Genomic DNA, 15,556 nt, shown 5'->3' on the forward strand with positions numbered 1-15,556 from the left:
ATACTAAATTCATGTAAACTGTGTAAAGTTATAACAGTAAAAAAGTGGAGTACATACAATGAGATGGTAAACTGAATATGGAGAAGAATATAGTATGAATTAAACAGTAGTGTGATTAGGAAAGAGGGAAAGAAAAAAGAAAGGACAATAACATATAGAGAGAATAAAAGGTAGAAAACAGAATAGAGGTGTTAGAAATAAAAAGTCAGAAATATTGGAGGCTAAACAAAGTGGTGGAATGTAAGAGAAAAAATAGATGATGGAAGATACAAAGACGAAAGGGAAAGGGGATAACATTGGAAGCCAAAATCAACACACACAGAAAAGAGGAAATTGAAGATGAGGAAGCATAGCAAACAAGAAAGACTGCCTGCAGCACCTAATAGAAAAAAAGAAAGAAAAAAAAGGAAAGAAAAAGGAAAAAAAGGAAAAAGCAAAAAGAAAAAGAAAAAAGAAAAAGAAAAGTGGGGGGGGGGCATGGGGGGATAAAGAGGAAGGAAAGATATGAAAACAAATAAATAAAAAAGACCAGACAAGGTCTCAAGCAAGGAATCCTCCGTACAATTGAATAAACTTCTTAGGGGTCTATCTTTCCGCATCTCTCCCTTCCTAACCTGCCTCTCTCCCAACACAGCAGGAAGGCCATGTGAGAGCTCCCCTCCAAGATTCAAATGGGACCCTGGTGAACCAAATTACCACAGAAAATAATGACTCTTAGTTTCTTTGAGAGAGAATGGTAAATATGCTTTGGAAGCCTAACAAGCACATTCCACTCTTTCCCTCCCTTAGTTGTGCTGTGTGGGACTAGTTAATCTTCTGACTCCACCTTTTTCCAGACCAAGTTTCCCTATCCCAGGACATTTAGGTAAATTGGGGTCTCTCAGCAGATTCACATCTCCTCTCTTTGAAGCCTCTCCCTAATGCAGCTGGCATGCTCCTCCGAGCTCAAAAAAAAGGGAGAACCAGACAATTGAACCTGTCCTCCTTGTGCCCCTCTGCACTCCTCACCAAAACCCTCCCACTCTCAGAATTTGACAAAGACAAGAGAGATAGGGGAATGCCTGGGTTCGGGGGAGTGCTGGGTTCCGGGAAGGCGGGCTTGGGGGGATGCGGTTTCAGGAAACCCGTGTTTGGGGAACGTGTGTTAACAGGAATGAGGGATTCAGGGAACACGAGGTTCAGGGATATAGTTTGGGGATCACATGTTTGGGCAACAAGGGGCTCCAGAATGCTGCCATGTGACAGGCAGTGTTCAGGGAATGCTGTGGCTATCATCCCTAGGGGAAGGGTTTAGCCTTCCCACAGCTTCCGACTCTAGTGTCCGAAACCCGTGGTTTTACCTTGAGCAAGGACTCCTTTTGTCACACACTCTCCAGGTTAATGTCCAGAAATCTTCTGCTTTCTGGGTTCCCCAAACTGCTCACTCATGCAGGATTCTGTCTCCACTCAGCCATTTTTTTTCAGGAGAGAGGCTGAGGGTGCCCGCACTGAGATGACATCTTGTGCCACCCCTGATAAACTATTTTAAATACATGCAATTGCTTTTTTCTTAAGCATTTTATTTCAATTTTATTGATACATGTTAATAAAGCATAAATCTATCCAAAGAGTATAATCAATAGTATTTATTGTAATTACATGTTTGTGTATTCATTACCCCAATTGCTCCCAGAACACTTTTATTATTACAAAACCGATAATAAACAACAACAAGAAAACACACAAAGAAACAAAATTCCTTACCTCTCACTCTCTCTATGCCTTGCCTGGAATACATAGCTGCTATTATTTTTCCTTCTTTCTAGTAAATTTTTGTTTACATTTTGTAAATACAGTCATATATGCAATATCACCCATATTTGTTTTACATGAGGTTTTTTATATTTAGCATATTTTATTGTCTTTTATTTCTATTTTTTAAATGTTACATTCAAAAAAATATAAGAGGTCCCCATATGGCCCCCACCCTTCTCACCCCACTCCTCCCACATCAACAATCTCTTTCATCAGCATGGAGCATTCATTGCATTTGTCGAATACTTTTTGAAGCACTGCTGCACCACATGGATAATGGTTTATATTGTAGTTTATACTCTCCCCCATTCAACCCAGTGGACCAAGGCAGGACATACAATGTCCAGCATCTGTCCCTGCAGTACCACCCAGGACAACTCCAAGTCCTGAAAATGCCCCCACATCAAATCTCTTCTTCCCTCTCCTTATCTTCAGCAGCTACTGTGGCCACCTTCTCCACATCAATGCTACATTTTCTTCCATTACTAATCACAATAGCTCCATAGTAGAATATCAGTAAGTCCACTCTAATTCATACTCTATTCCTCGATCCTGTGGGCCCTGGGATGGTTATGTCCCCTCCACCTCTATTTTGAGAGGGGGTTTAGATTCCACATGGATGATGGATGCAATTCTCCTGTTTGCAGTTGTAGGCACTCTTGGCTTCCTAGTATGGTGGTTCACCTTCTTCACCTCCCTGGTAGCAGGCTGGGGAAAATCCAATAAACCAGAGTGTAGGAGTTGCAAGTCTTCTGAGGCTCAGAGCCTGGCTGTCACATGGACAGTCCAGAGATTCATGTTCTGTGAATATACACCAATCCAAGCACCAAGCACAGGTTCAGTAAAAGTGACAGAAGAGGCATGTGTAGAAAGGTCACATCTGAGTTCAACTCCTTCACATTCAGGAACACAAATTCCAAAGTAGTGCCACCTAACATAACACTGAACTCAGTGCCATCCACCATGACCTTAGAACCTGTGGGTCTCTGTAGCCTTCAGGAGATCCAGTACCTAGGGTTGTATCTACTTTGACTGTCTCTGGGGCCCAACTGAGGCATGCATAACTGTGACAACTCTGATGACCTCCTAACTCTCTTTTGGAGACTCATAACCATATAAAATCATTTATCCTTTACATTTCCCCCTTTTATTCAAGGACAAAAAGCAATTTTTAACACCTGATATTACATGTATGCTGAGATATTCTTCTGGTCTGAGTTGACCCTTTTATTCAAGGTATTTTCTAGTTACATTAGCAGCAGGTGCTTGATAGTTATCCCTCAGCACCAGGGAGGCTCATTCCTGGGAGTCAAGTCCCATGTTGAGGGGAAGGTAATTCATTTACATGCTGAGTTTGTCTTAGGGAGTGGCCACATTTGAGCAACATGGAGGCTCTCAGGTGGTAACTCTTAGGCACCCTACAGCTCTAGGCCTAGTTCATATTTCAGGTGCACAGGCTCATTAGCATAGTGATCAGTATCAAGGGTTCATTGTTGGACCATCCTTCTTTATTTGTCTTTGCCATTGCACTTGGGGATTGTTGCTGTTATTTTGGAGAAAGTGATAGACCTCTCCTGGCTAGGAAGTCAGCATTCCCTCAGTTGTCATTTTTAACTGTAGCTACTATGAAAATATCCAAACATTTTTATGAATCCTGTATACATGCCCTGGAGAATTCCCTCCCAACCATGTGCCCCCATCATAGTATTTTGCTATTAATTATGAAGAAGCACTATGACAGTCACCCTGGAATGTTTATGCTAATGTTAGAAAACATGGTGACTCTTTAGTTTGTTGTATGACATTAGACAGCTCCCTAATATTCCTAATAGCTGGCTTAAGAGCAATCTTCTAACATTTTAAATCTCTCCATGAAGTTGATATCCTATACTTGAACTATCATTATTTAATATATGTAGAAATTAATTCAAAGTTATATCCCTCATACATTTTGAAGAATATGATTAAATATGTGATTGCCATTAAATAATTAGTTATGATGCAAGAATGTACTTTGGACTTCATGGAACCAGAAACATTTTAAATATGTCGTGTAAAAAGCCAATACTTCTTTACTTCTTCCCTTTCTTCATCTCTTTTTATGTAGGTTCCCTTCTCATCCTGTTCACCAATAGCTACTCTGAGGCAGATTGGGGAGAACTGACAGGCAGGGTCTAGGAGCTGAATGTATCATCAAAAATTATTAAAAGCTGCCTCATGAAATATCTATTTCAGTTCTCTGGATTATTCCAGTGTTTGAACAGATAAAGACAGAAGCATTGCATTATAGGGATATAATGCATACACAATTAGGAATTCACTTTATAATGCTCTATATTAAGATTTGCACCCAAGCATAATATTTCTTTAAAGAGTGGTAATCAACTCTATCAATTGGGAAACCAAATTCAATAAATAAGCAACTGGAAGTTCCATTTTTTAACAAGTATTCATTTAGCTTTTAAAAATGTTGTTCCTGTAATTTTGTGTGACTCTTTTGAAGAATATTTAAATCACCTGCTATTATCTTATCAAATATCTTTAGCCATTCTGCATTTTATCTATTTAGAATGCCTCATTGTATTAATTCATTTATATTAATTTTAACTGATTTTTAAAGATGCATATATCTATCTTAAGAATCCACCTCAAGATTTTCTTCCAATAATTAGAGCGATTACAGTTTCAGGATTGACAGGCTTGGTTTGAGCAAGAAAAGTAGGATTTTAAAAATATTTGCATGCTTTCAATGCTGTTATATTAATTTCTGAATTTTTCTTTCCTAAGAACCTTCATATTCCTTTATTGAGTGTTATCAGGACAGTCTGCCATAAAACTTTTTAGATTCTATAGTACGACATTTTTACTTATACAAAGAATTTGCATTTTAAAGTATATTCAGTAACATTAGTCATTTAAAAATGCAAATTAAAACCATTGTGACATACCACCATACACCTCTGAGAATGTCTAAAATTTAAAAATCTGAACTTACAAAGTAATTGAACATGCAGAGCAACTGAGACTTTTATATATTACATGTGGGAATGCAATATGGTACATCCATTCTAGAAAAGATTTTGAGAGTTATTATGCCACCCAGCAATCCCACTCCTGTGTATTTACTCTGGAGAAATGAAAATTTATGTTCCTACAAAATCCTGAACACTATTATTAGCTCTATTCCCAATCACCAAAAGCTGGAAACAACAGAAATGCACTTTAAATGTACTTCAAAGGTTAAGTAGATACACTAAATTGTGGTACATAATGCAGTGAAATACTACTCTGCAACAGGAAGAAACATGTTATTGACTCATGACATTTCACACAAGTCATGTGTGAAAATAGCCATACTATATGATTTCTTTTATATAACAGTCTCCAAAAATCAAAACTAAAGTGAGAGAGAACAGGTCAGTGGGGATTAAGAGTGGGGAAAATGTGACTACAAAGGGATAGCATGAGATATTGTGGGGGTGAGAGAATTGTTCTGTATCCTAATTTTGTGGGTGTTACATGACTCTATCCCTAATTAAAATTCATAGACCTGTACACCAACACAACTCAAATTCCTCTATGGTAATTTAAAAATAAAACTAACTAACTATATATATATATATATATACACACACACACACACACATGTTTTTTTCATACTAAAAATAACTTTTCTTTTGTATATTCTAGGAAAATTTATTTTTAAAAGATCTTAAGAGTCTCCAACTACCAAAAACAAAAAATGATTTTGAGTTTCACCTTACAGTAAAAATGTGTACTAGTATCTAGCCAGCGCTAGCAGGTGTGAGGATCCCGGGAACCACGGAAAACAAGGTTTTGCTAGCCACTGTTCACACGTATCCTGGTGACCCCCACCCAGCAGCTTTTTCAGTCTGGCAGATGGAAGTGCAAAGGGAAGGCACAGTACGTGCAGGCCAAGTGGGCCCCGACAGCTGGCGTCTGCACTACAGGTCATACTTATCACCTGCAACACGAATGAGCTTACGTGCATAGAGCAGGCTTTTCTGTTCAACAAATACGGCGATGATATGTATGGGCTAGAAAGTTTACAAAGAAGGATCAGCAGCCCCGTGGAAGTGTGGAAGAAGAAGATGTGTAAGCTGCCTTGAAGAAAGAAGTTGGCGACATTAAGGCATCTACAGAAATGCAGCTAAAAAGATTCCAGCCAGTGAAGAGTGGAGTGAATAATACAGTCTGCATTAGAACACTTGGAAATAGGACCTGAGAAATTGGTACATCATGATTTTCAGAATATGTACAAAACCAAGAAGAAGACTCATGTTATTCTATGAATATTACCCATTTCTGGCACATGCAAGGCTTTCTTAGAGGAATTGAAAAAGTATGCAGAAACATTTTTGAAACTCTTGTTTAAAGCTCCAAATAAAGGGACATTTCAGATAGTATATAAATCTTGAAATAACAGTTATATGAATAGAGAAGAAGTTATCAAAGGAAGAGCTGGCCACCTCAATTTTGAAAATAAAGTGGATCATATCAACTCACAGTACACAGTGGTTGTGGAAATCATCAAATCTGTCTGTTGCCTGAGTGATGTGAAAGACTACCTTTTTTTTGGAAAATACAATCTCCGGGAAATGATGATTAGTGCTAAGGACCTGTGACAGCTTAAACCAAGTTAGACAGCATGAGAAGGAAATGGGAAAGAAGCTAAATTGGAATCTGGTGATAATTCAAATCAAAGTGACCCAGCAGAAGGGAAAAAATAACCAGCCGGTGGTACCAGAGAATAGTGAGGAGGTGGGGTAGACAGAACCAAAGTCTGAGCCATGGTTAGAGAATGAAGGAGAAGTTAAACCTGAACTTGCAAGTGAAATCACAGAAGAATCCAAGTCAAATGGAAATGACCTTTCATAGGAAATAAAATCATTTGGTATTGATGGTGAGTTTCATAACTGGGGTTCTATGTAAAATTATGACTGAAAATATTGTTTTGGAAATTTGTGCACTGTGCTCCTAATTTGTGAATAATGAGCAGCTCTGCTAACAATTTTGTTAGTGATCATTCAGCCCAGTATGGTAATGTGTGGTAGGCCCATGTGCATTTGGTGGGGTTAGGGGGAAGCTTTTGATTATTGGTGAACACTGTGTTATATGAAGGGAGGGATGGTAAGACAATAATGTTCACCTCTCTCTCATGAATACCTTTCCCAGCCTTCCTCACACACTGCCCTCTGACTTGGTATCAAGCAAGCTCTGTAATAGGAAATAAGGAGGAAATTTTCCTTCTAAGGAAGGAATTTTTACATGTCACTACTCAAATGTCTGTCATCTTATTGTAAATCTTTCCAAAATGTGGATTTGTATAGGTAAGTAATGAAGTACTTTGTGAAGTTTTTGTATATTTTTGTGAAGTTTCTTAGATGCTATGCCTGTTTTTATATTTTATTTTTAAATTTTAATTTGTCTTTTTTTAAAGATACATAGATTACAAAAAATGTTACATTAAAAAATATAACATACCTCAAGCCCACCCCCACTCCTCCCACATCAACAACCTCTTTCATCATTGTGGCGCATTCATTGCATTTGGTGAATGCATTTTGGAGCGTTGCTATGCTGCATGGATTATAGTTTACATTGTAGTTTACACTTAACATTGGTTTGTTACAAACAAATCTGATGGTCCAATGCTACAATATTTGAAGACAAAGTCTGTTATAAAAGAGGATCATTGTAGGTATAGATCTACAGATATTTCTGATAAGGTTAGTGATGGATAATTATAGTCTCCTGAGTTACTTCAGTACAATTGTGCAACAGGGGACACAAAGAAAGTGTCTTCACAATGAAAGCTACTTATCCCAGGATTTTTGTGTTCTCCAAGCTGTCTTCTTCCATTGTGCAATGTCTGTGGCATACACTTTCAAATCCAACAATTGACCCAATAATTGTAACTATCAATCATAGGCATTTGAAAAGTGAATATATTATTCTAAATGGCTACTGGAATATTAAAACAGATTAAAGTTTTGTTTTAAAAGTCACATGCATTGAAAAGGTTTAGGAAGCAAGTTATTTTGTAACAGAACTTACCCCAGAAAAGAAAAGTTTATATAGTTGGTGGGAATCTAATAATGCCAACATTAAAATAATAGGTGAATAGAATAAAAAGACTTTATTCTCAATATAGTAAGTTGACTTATTGATGATAAATCACATGACACTGAAGAGGTTTCTGTAAATAACCAAAATGGAATAGAGTCTCTTTCTGGGTTGATGAATCAACAGATTTCACTGATATTTGTCCTGCTATAACATTTATAAGATTTGTAAATGATGGTAAAATTCAAGAAAATTTTATCTGCTGCACAAAGCTGCTTGAAGCAAATGACAATATATATTTAATGTAGTGTCTTCATATATGGAAGCCAAAGTTCTGCCATATATGCTGTTGGTGCAGTGTTTGGCTCCATGAGAAGTATTACCTCATAAAAAAAGAAAATCCTGTCATTGACATTGCAGCATGCTTCTTTCTTCAGAGATCTGCTGCTATTAAAAATTTGGAGATGAGGAAAGTTCTGAATCATGTTATAAAAATAGTTAACTTGGGAAATGGACTTGGCCCAGTGGTTAGGGCGTCCGTCTACCACATGGGAGGTCCGCGGTTCAAACCCTGGGCCTCCTTGACCCGTGTGGAGCTGGCCCATGTGCAGTGCTGATGCGCGCAAGGAGTGCCCTGCCACGCAGGGGTGCCCCCGCGTAGGGGAGCCCCACGTGCAAGGAGTGCGCCCATAAGGAGAGCCGCCCAGCGCGAAAGAAAGTGCAGCCTGTCCAGGAATGGCGCCACCCACAATTCCTGTGTCGCTGATGACAACAGAAGTGGACAAAAGAAACAAGACACAGCAAATAGACACAGAGAACGGACAGCCGGGGGAGGGGGGGATTAAATAAATAAATGAATCTTTAAAAAAAATAGTTAACTTTATTAAAGACCTGTGCATGTAAGTATTATAAAAAACAAAAAAGACAACAATGATAACATGGACAGAGCACATAAATTTCTCACTACATACAGAAAGCCAGTGACTTATGAGAGGAACAGGGTTTTTTAAAATTGTAACATATTTTTAATTGTCTTTTAAAAAGATACATAGATCACAAAAATGTTACAATAAAAAATATGAGGTTCCTATATACCGCATTCCCCATTCCCCACCCCCCCCCCACACTCCTCCCACATCAAGAACCTCTTTCATCACTGGCACATTCATTGCATTTGGTGAATGCATTTTAGAGCACTGCTGCACAACATGGATTATAGTTTACATTGTAGTTTTCTCTCTCCCCCAGTCCATTCAGTGGGTTATGGCAGGATATATAATGCCCAGCATCTGACCCTGCAATGTCATTTAGGATGGCTCCAAGTCCCAAAAATGCCCCCATATTGCATCTCTTCTTCCCTCTACCTGTCTTCAGCAACTATATTGTCCACTTTCTCCAAATCAGTTTCTTCCATTACTAGTCGCAATAGTTCTACAGCAAAATATCAGTAAGTCCACTCAAATCCATATTTTGTTCCTCTATCCTCTGGACACTGGGATGGTGTTATCCACTGCACCTCTAAATTTAGAGGGAGCTTAGATCCCACATGGTTGATGGATGTGATTTTCTTATTTGCAGTTGTAGGCAGAGAGGAAGAGTTTTGAAGAGAGTGACTGAGCCGAAAGTTGGATTGCCAGAGTACATACAAGAAATTAACAGGCCAGATTTAAAGCAACAGGATTCTAAGATTTGATAGGACTTTGAGGGAAGCAGATTTGGCTTAACTGATAGAACATCCACCTACCTTATGGGAGGCTCAGGGTTCAAACCCAGGGCTTCTTGACACCCGTGATGAAGTGGCCCACATGCAGTGCTTATGCATGCAATGGGAACCCCATGTGCAAAGAGTGGACCCATGCAAGGAGAGCCACCCAGCAAGAAAAAAGCACAGCCTGCCCAGGATTTGCACTGCACAAATGGAGAGCTGATAAAGCAAGATGGTGCAACAAGAAGAGATAGATTCCTGGTGTCGCTGAGAAGAATGCAACAGACACAGAAGAACACACAGTGAATGGACACAGAGAACAGAAAATGGGGGAAGAAAGGTGAGAGAAATAAAAAAATAAATCTTTAAAGAACAAAAACAAAGGACTTTGTGAAAATCACATCATCTGAGGAACTTGTGACATGCTTCCATGGCCAACCTGGTTTGAGAATGAAGGATAGCAACATTTCTCAAGCCTTACTTAAAACCACTGAGAAAAACTACAAAACCAAGTGAAACAGTACTTCCCTTTCCTTTTTGCAACACTAGTCTATGACTGGGTGAGGAACTCTTTCTCTAAATCTTTCGCTCAGCCTGCAACTTTCTCTTTGAGAGAAGAGGAAGAACTCTGTAAGCTTTAGTCTGATAATTTCTGGATTTCAGTGAAATGAGAGTATCCTTATATGTAAAACTTGATGCTCGCGCTAACATACCATGCGCATTCCCTGAAGAGGTTCCCTGAATTTGAATGTTATTTGAAGTATTCCTCCAGCGTACAAAGATTATGAGAGGCTGGAAGAGACTGATATCAAAGACTGCTGCAAAATAACTGTTCAGAGAATTTTAAGTGACAGTTAAATACTTTTTGGTGATGGAGTTATCCCATGTGTTAATACTGTATTCCTTCTTAAAGTTGAGGAGTATTTCATTGTATGTATTTACCACATTTTGTTTATCTATTCATCTGTTGCTGGGCACTTGGTTTGATTCCAATGTTTGGCAATAGTGAATAATGCTACTATGAGTTTTGGTGGGCGTATATCAGATCGTGTGCATGTTTTCAGTTCTTCTGGGTATATACCCAGCAGTGGAATTACTGGGTCATGTGGTAAATCTACAGCTATATTTTGGAGGAACTGCCAAAATGTCTTCCAGAATGGCTGGATCCTTCTGCATCCCCACCAAGAGTGGATGAGATTTCCCATTCCTCCACATCCTCTCCAACATTGTAGTCTGTTTACTTTTATTCTTCTTCTTTATTTTTTTAAAATGTTACATTAAAAAATATGAGGTCTCCATATACTCCCTACCCCACTCCTCCCACATCAACAACCTCTTCCATCATCATGGCACATTCACTGCACCTGGTGAATTAATTTTGAAGCACCTCTGCACCACATTCACAGTGGTCTATATTGTAGTCTACACTCTCCCCCATTCCACCCAGTGGGCCATGCCAGGACACACAATGTCCAGCATCTGTCCCTGCAGCACCACCCAGGACAACTCCAAATCCTGAAAATGCACCCATATCAAATCTCTTCTTCCCTCTCCCTAACATCAGCAGCTATCATGACCACTTTCTCTACATCAATATTACAATTTCTTCCCTTAATAATCACAATAAGGGACAAAGAGTTTGATGTTGGATATGGGGGAGTACCGTATATTGTATATGTGAATTACTGTGATCTAAAACTTATGTGAAGACAAACTTAGTAATTAGAAAAAAAAAGAAAGGATATAGACACTGAGGAAGAAATGGAAGAAATTGCCTTGCCACTGTACACACAGGGCAACCCCTATAGCAGTGATGAAAGGCAAAATGTCAAAAACAAAGATTTTCCATTTTTTCATTTTTTCATTTTTTGATACCCCAATTTATTTTTCGTTTATTTAATTTATCTAAATTACTATGTATTCTATATCTAACCTTTAAACACATCACTATATTCCATTTTACTATTAATGGAATCTGTTTTTTAATTTTTTATTTTTTTACTTTTATTTCTTCTTTATTTTCTTTTAAATGTTACATTTAAAAAATGAGGTCCCCATATACCCCCCCACCCCACCCATGCCTCCCCTCCCACATCAACAAACTTTTCCATCATTGTGGCACATCCGCTGCACCCACTGAATACATTTTGGAGAACCGCTGCAGCACATGGACAGAGGTCCACATTGCAGTCCACACTCTCCCCCAGTCCACCCATTGGACCATGATAGGACACAAAACGTCCAGCAACTGCCCCTGCAGGACAACTCCAAATCCTGAAAATGCCCCCACACCGTATCTCTTCTTCCCTCTCCCAACCATCAGCAGCCACCGTGGCCACCCTCTCCACATCACTATTACGATTTCTTCCCTTACTAATCACAATAGTTCCCCAGCAGAACACAAGTAAGTTCACTCTAATCCATACCCTATTCCTCCATCTTGTGGACCTGGGATGGCTTATAGATCCCCCCAGGGCCCACTGGATGGAACGTGAGAGAGTCTGGGCTATGATGTGGACCATTGACTATGGGGTGCAGTGATGCTCAGAGATGAACTTACCAGGTACAATGGATGTGTCATGATGATGGGAGAGAGTGTTGCTGTGGGGGAAGTGGGGGGCGGGGGCGGTGGGGTTGAATGGGACCTCATATTTTTCATAATGTAATTTAAAAAAAAATAATAAATAATTTAAAAAAAAGAGGGGTTTAGATTCCACATGGATGGTGGATACAATTCATCTGTTTTTTAAGTAGCCACCAGTCTAATGGGTGTAAGATGGTATCTCGTTGTAGTTTTGAATGCATTTCCCTAACAGCTAGTGATGTTGAGCATCTTTTCATGTACTTTTTAGCCTTTTGTATTTCTTCTTTGGAGAAGCGTCTGATCAAATATCTTGTCCATTTTTAAATGGATTGTTGGTCCTCTTATTTTCAAGGTATAGGGTTTCTTTTTGTATTGTGGATATTAGACTCCTATCAGATGTATTTTTACCAAACATTTGCTCCTATTGGGTTGGCTATCTTTTAACTTTCTTGTTAGAGTCCTTTTAGGAGCAAAAGGCTTTAATTTTGAGGAGGTCTTGTTTATTTATATATATATATTTTTCTGCTCATGTTTTGGGTGTGAAGTTCATGAAACCATTTCCTATTACAAAGTCCTCTAGATGCTTCCATACATTATTTTCTAAGGTCTTTATGGTCTCGGCTCATATATTTAAATCATTGATCCACCTTGAGTTGATTTATGTATAAGTTGTGAGATGGTCCTCTGTCATTCTTTTGCATATGGATATCCAGGTTTCCAAGCACCATTTTTTGAAGAGGCCATTCACTCCCAGGTAAGTGGACTTGATGGCCTTGTCAAATATCAGATGTGTGTCTATGTGAGGATCTATATCAGAACTCCAATTAGATGCCATTAGTCAGTATATCTATCCTTGTGCCAATGCCATGCTCTTTTGACCACTATAGCTTTGTGGTATGTTTTAGAGTCAGGTAGTGTGATTTCTCCTATTTCATTTTTCTTTTTCAATGTCTTTGTCTATTTGGGTCCATTTTCCTTTCCAAAATAATTTCATAGTTAGCATTTTCAGTTCTTTAAAAAATGCTTTGTTAATTCGTATTGGTTTTACATTAAATCTGTAGATTCAGTTAGGGTAGGAGAGACATCTTAATGATATTTAGTATTGCTATCCATGCACAGGGGATATTCTTCCATTTATTTAAGTCTTATTTGATTTCTTTAACAGTGTTGTGTAGATTTCTGTGTATAAGTCTTTTACATCTTGAGTAAAATTTATTCCTCAGAATTTATTTTTTTATTTACAATTGTAATGTTCTTTGTTTCTTGATTTCCTCCTCTGATTGCTCATTACTGGTGTAGAGAGATGCTACTGATTTCTATGCATTGAACTCATTCCCTGCAACTTTACTGCAGTCATTTATAAGTTCTAGAAGCTTTGTTGAAGTTTTCTCAGGAATTTCCATTTTTAAGGATCATGTCATCTGCAAATAATGAAATTTTGACTTCTTCTTTTCCAGTTTGGAGGAGTTTTATATCTGGTTCTTGCTCAATGCTTGAGCAAGTACTTTGGACACACTGTTAAATTGGAGAGGTGATAGTGGACATCCTTTTCCTGTTCCTGATCTTAGAGGTAATGATTTTGGGATTTTGCCTTTGTAAATGATGTTAGCTCTGTGTTCCTCATATATACCCTTTATTGTGTAAAGAAAATTTCCTTGTATTCCTATCTTTGGAAGTGTTTTTATTAGGAAAGTGTGTTGTATTTTGTCAAAAGCTTTTTCTGCATCTATGGATATGACCCTGTGGTTTTTTTTCCTTCAATTGTTTATGTGGTGTATTACATTGATTTTCTTATGCTGAACCATACTTGCATACCAGGTATGAAACTCATTTGGTCATGGTGTATAATTCGTGTGTTGTGTGGTTGAATAAGATTAGTAAGTATATTCTTGAGGATTTTAGCATCTAGGTTCATTAGGAGATTGGTCTGTAATTTTTCTTTCCAGTGGTGTCTTTGTTTGGCTTTGGTATTAGGTTAATGTTGGCATCATAGAATGTGTTTGGCAAGGTTCTTTCTATTTCTATTTTTTGGAAGAGTTTAAGCAATACTGCTGTTAGTTCTTTCTGGAATATTTGGTAGAATTCACCTGTGAAGCCATCTGGTCCAGGGCTCTCTTTAACTGGGAGGTTTTTAATGACTGATTCTATCTCTTTAATTGTGATTAGATTGTTGAGATCATCAATTTCTTCTTTTGTCAATGTAGGCTGCTTGTGTGTTTCTCGGTATTTGTCTCATTTCATCTAAATTGTCCTTTCTGTTGACATGCAGTTTTTCAAAGAATCCTCTAATGATACTCTATTTCTATGGTGCCAGTTGTGATATCCCTTCTCATTTATTATTTTGTATATTTGCATCTTCTCTCTTTTTTATTTATTAGTCTAGCTAAATGTTTGTCAATTTTTTTATCTTCTCAAAGAACCAGCTATTGGTTTTGTTTATTTATTCTAGTGCTTCTTATTTTCTCTTTCATTTAGTTTTGCTCTTATCTTTGTTCTTTCTTTATTCTTCCTTTGCAGGTAGTTTATATATATATATATATATATATATATATATATATATATATTACTAATTCCTCCAAGTATGCAGTTAGGTCTTTGATTTTAGCTCTTCTTTTTTGAGGTATGAATTCATGGATATGAATTTCCCTCTCAGTACAACTTTTGCTGCATCCTGTAAGTTTTGATATATTATGCTGCCATTTGCATTAGTTTCAAGATAGTTTCTGATTTCTTTGACATTTCTTCCTTGACACATTGTTTGTCTAAGAGTGTATTGCTTAGCTTCCATATCTTTGTGACTAATCTGGTTCTCTCACCCCTGCAGATTTCCAGTTTCATTTCACTGTGTTCAAAGACATAATTTTGTATGATTTTCATCTTTCTGAATTCATTGAAACTTTCTCTGTGGCTTAGCATGCAGTCTATCTTGGAGAATGATATATATGTACTTGTGAAGAATGTATATCCTGCAGTATTTGGGTGTATTGTTCTGAATATGTCTATCAGTTCCAGCTCCTCTAATATATTTTTTCGATGTCTTTGTTTCTTTTGTGATTCTCTTTGAGATGTTCTGTCTAATAGTGATAATTATGTATTAAAGTCCCCACTGTAATTGTAGAATCATCTATTTCTCCACTTAATTTTCTGAGTGTTTGCCTCACATAATTTGAGGTGCCCTTGTTAGGTGTACAAATGTTTATGATTGTTCTTTCTTCTTGAATGACTGCCACTTTTACTAATATGCAGTGTCCATATTTTTCCTCACAATAGTTCTGCATTTAAAGTCTATATTGTGCAATATTAACATAGCTAATCCTGACTTTTTTTGGTTATAGTATGCTTGTAAGATTGTTTTCCAGCCATTCACTTACAACCTCCTTGAGTCC

At 37.7% G+C, this 15,556-nt stretch overlaps 1 pseudogene; it reads left to right on the forward strand.

Moving 5' to 3' along the window:
- The window catches only part of LOC101416429 (THUMP domain-containing protein 1 pseudogene), a 98,695-nt pseudogene extending 92,002 nt beyond the window's left edge, over positions 1–6,693 (forward strand).
- The last annotated feature ends 8,863 nt before the right edge of the window (positions 6,694–15,556 follow it).

The sequence above is a fragment of the Dasypus novemcinctus genome, chromosome X, assembly GCF_030445035.2.
Source record: "Dasypus novemcinctus isolate mDasNov1 chromosome X, mDasNov1.1.hap2, whole genome shotgun sequence".
Lineage (NCBI taxonomy): Eukaryota > Metazoa > Chordata > Mammalia > Cingulata > Dasypodidae > Dasypus > Dasypus novemcinctus.